Raw genomic sequence first — 3,725 nt, 5'->3', positions numbered from 1 at the left:
TCTGGGCAGGCAGACACATGGGGTGTCTCTTCCTCCCCCCTCACTTCCCACCTCCGGGTCCCCTGGGCTCCTTCTCCTGGAGGACTTGAATGGGAGATGGTCCCGGCCCTGTTGGAAGGGAATGGAGGGGCGTGTGTGTGTGTGTGTGTGTGTGTGTGTGTAGAGAGACAGAGAGAGGCAGAGACTGGGCCTGGAGACACAGGGCCTCCCTGACTCCACGCCCCAGGAGAAGCCGGAACACACTGAGCTGAGGGTAGAGGGGTACTGACTTGCCCCAAACCAGCAGCAGAAGGGGGGCCTTGGAGGTGGTGAGCTGTCTGTGTGGAAGTTTTTGAGCGGGAGGACTGTCAGGTCCTTTCCAGCTCATTCCAGAATCTGCACATTTCACAAGCAGTTGCCCTGAGCCAGGCTCTGCGTGTGCGCGCGCGCGCGCGCGTGTGTGTGTGTATGTTAGGGAGGAGCAAAGCCCCACCCTGGTCAGGTACGCCCAGTCCAGGAAAGCAAGTAGGACATGTCTTCAGTCGCTACAGGCAGGGGAGGGATGTGACCAGAGGAGGGGGTTGGCCCGGCAGGAGCCAGAGCTTGGAGGATCTCAATGCCAGAAAAATGAAATTTAGACTTTCTCCTACAGGGGCCAGGAGAATCTCCCCCACTCACCCACAGCGCCCCAAATCCTACCCCAACACATATACACTTTCAGAGAAAGTGAGGGGCATGCTGTGTGACCTGGGAGGGTTGCTTAACCTCTCTGAGCTGTTTATAAAGCAGCCTTTATGGTAATTTGATGTTGCGGTTCCACAGTATTTTCCCCCTTCTGTTCCAGTAGCAAACCCAGTGCCCACTGCTGAGGACAGCGAAAGGGGTGTGACCCAGGCCTGGCCAAACAGAATTCCCTGTCCTACTGCTGTGATTGGTTCAGAGATGGGCACGTGACCCCCTCCAGGCCAGAGGCTTTCCTGTTGGACAGGCTGCCAGAACCATCCCTACCCCATTTTTTCCTCGGCTTTTGAGCCATAAATCTCTGACTTTAGCTGGTTTGCCTTTTCTCGGTTCTGCAATTGAGAAAGCCCTGGGCAGTTCAGGAATAATAACGTGCTTCCACGTGTGGCAGGTTCAGTGACGCCGTGCGTGTGTGTGTGTGTGTGTGTGTGTAGTGCCATTCCCAGTGGGAGCTGCTGTGGGCCGGGGAAGAGCTGAGGTGGGGAGTCAGACCGCAGGGCCCCATCTCTGCGGCGGCTCCCTGAGTGACCCTGGACAGGTCACCGCCCGTCTCCTAGCCTTAGTTTCCTGGTGCGTAAAATGGGGCAGGTAGTTCCCCTAAGGTAGCTGTGGGGACTGAGTCATGGCAATGGCAGGCCGGCTGGCGGGGCGGGAACGGCTGTCCAGGAGCACGGAGTGAGAGGGGGTGATTGCTGCGCGGGGTTCAGAACCGGGGCAGTGGCGGGGAGGAGGCCCTGTCCCTGACTGAGGCGGGCTGGAGCCAGGGGCAGTGTGGCCACAGTGAGGGGCTGCGGGAGCGGGAGAGGCAATGCCGGAGGCCCGGGGTCCCCATTCTTGCCTTACCCCGATGAGGGGTGGGTGCAGCCAGGGGACAGGACCCAGCAGGAGAGAGGGAGGAGGCAGAGTAACAGCTGGGCTGGACCCGGGTGAGGGGCGGGAGGAGACGCTGTGACCGCCGCAGGAGGCCTCTGAGCCCCAGACACCCAGAGCCCCTGCCAGCGCGCAGATCAGCAAGCCCACCAGTGACTGTGCTGCTGACGTCTGTGAGGTCTCCTGCCCATCCCTCCCCGCTCAGTCCTTCCCTCTGTCTGGCCGCCCACTGCCTCTTCCTGTCTTTCGGTCTCTTCCACTCACCACACGACAGCCAGGCGGCTGGGTTGAACCCAAACATGACTCTCTATTGTCCCTGGACCGAGTCCTGAGCCCCTAACCCACCTTCAGGGCCCTGCCTGGTCCTCGCCTTCCCTCTCCTGCGCCCCATCCTTATGTGCTGGGTGAACTGGGCTCTCCTGGGCCTCCCAACCCATGAGCACCAGGCCTGGAGCAGAGCGGTGATGGAATCTGGGTCAGGGCGCTCCTCTCTCTTAGCTGTGGACCCATGGGCAAATCCCACCCTCTCTGTGTCCCAGCTTCTGCGTCTCCAGGGTAAGTACCCACCTCACGGGGGAGTTGGAGACATGGAAAGTGTCAGCACAGAGACTGGCACCCAGAAAGGGCCAGACCTGTGTGCACTATGATTTTATTATCATCAGCGCCTGTCCCAGGAAGTCCCATCCGGCCTCATAACCCAGCTCTCCAGGAAGCTGTCGCCTGCCACCATCCCCACCAAGACTAGCCGTCCCTCTTTTCTCGTCCCTCAAGGCTTTGTTCCCACACGTGTGGAAGGACTGCAGTCTTGGGGTGGGGCCATCATCACCCCCTGGGGCTGCTGTGTCTCAGCTGCCCTTCCCAGGTACTCGGAGCCAGATAGTGGAGGGAGGGCGGGACACCTGGCCACGGGGGCAGAGAGCCCCGACAGGGACCTGGCGACTAAAGAGACACTGGGTTTTGACGTCATTTTCAAATAATCGCAGCTATCAAGAAAGACTCCACATTCCATCCTGCACAGAGGGAGGAGGACATTAGAGTCCAGAGTGAGGCAAAATCTGACCCGAGCAAACAAGCTCGCGAGGGAGGTGAGCACGAGGCCGGCAGGAGACAGGGGACGAGATTAAAGGGCCACCGTAACTAAATTCTTTCCAAACGCTTGGTTTGTCATTGTTTTTGTTGTCTAGGTTGATGAAAAATGTAGTCTTTTCTCATCATCAGAGAACAAGAGAATGACGACTTCTGTTTACCACGTCCTGCTTTTGTGTCCTGTCTGCGATCCCGTCACTGAAACTGTCAGATGTTGCTGCTTCTGGGAAGTTATGGAGGGATGGGGGGGGTGGCACGGGCCCCCGCCCGCTTCCTCTGAGCCTCCCCCTGTTTCCAGCCTGCCTCACCCGACCCTCCACCAGATCTGAGCTCCTTGGGGGCAGATCCGTCTAGGTCTTCCCTGGCCCCTGACCCCCCAGCGGGGGTGGGCACAGAGGACGGGCATCGGGGAGGGTTTGAGGGAGGCTGACGCGCTGGGGTCAGCACTTTTCTTTATGCAACAATAGTCATTTATTGAGCACCTGCTGTTTGCTGGGGCCCACGCTGAGCATGGAGAGCCGTGCCTCCATGGAGCCCCAAGTCTACAAGGGCCAGACACTAATTATGTGCTATTTGACTTCTAGGAGGACAAAGAGGTCAGAGCAGGGCCTGGTCTCCACAGAAGATGCCAGGAGCTGAGACCTCAAGGGTGAGTGGATGAGGGGCCAAAGGGATAGTTTAGACAGAGGGACCAGCCAGGCGGGTGCAGGTCCTGAAGCGGGAAGGATGCCATTTTTCGAGGACAGGAAGGCAAGCCGTGGAGCCGGGACTCTGAGAGGGGTGAGTGGTGGGGACCAGGTAGGCAAGGCCGTGGGAAGGACTTGGGGCTTTGTCCTCGGCCTCGGGGAACAGCCACGGGAGGGTTTTAAGCGTAGGGACCCCAGGCTCCCTGGAGTCTTGGTCAGGGGAATGGACCTTGATTCAAAGCCTGCTGGTCCTCCACAGCGTGGGCCAAAAGCCTGGATCTGGTCCAGGGGAGGCAGAGTGTGGTGGGGCAAAGAGCACTGTCTCTGGAGTCAGAGAAGCCTGGGTTCAAATTCTGACTCTCC

General features: G+C 59.1%; 1 long non-coding RNA gene across 1 annotated transcript; it reads left to right on the top strand.

The window, feature by feature from the left end:
• Positions 1-2,287: 2,287 nt before the first annotated feature.
• LOC147913198 (uncharacterized) lies at positions 2,288-2,897 on the top strand. The gene is made up of 3 exons (XR_015549017.1): positions 2,288-2,452; positions 2,574-2,675; positions 2,775-2,897. It is a non-coding gene; the product is annotated as an uncharacterized LOC147913198 (long non-coding RNA).
• The last annotated feature ends 828 nt before the right edge of the window (positions 2,898-3,725 follow it).

The sequence above is a fragment of the Ceratotherium simum genome, chromosome 29, assembly GCF_057802395.1.
Source record: "Ceratotherium simum simum isolate JZ-2026a chromosome 29, ASM5780239v1, whole genome shotgun sequence".
NCBI lineage: Eukaryota > Metazoa > Chordata > Mammalia > Perissodactyla > Rhinocerotidae > Ceratotherium > Ceratotherium simum.
Note: the sequence above shows the minus strand (reverse complement) of the source record. Positions and strands in the feature narration are given on the sequence as shown.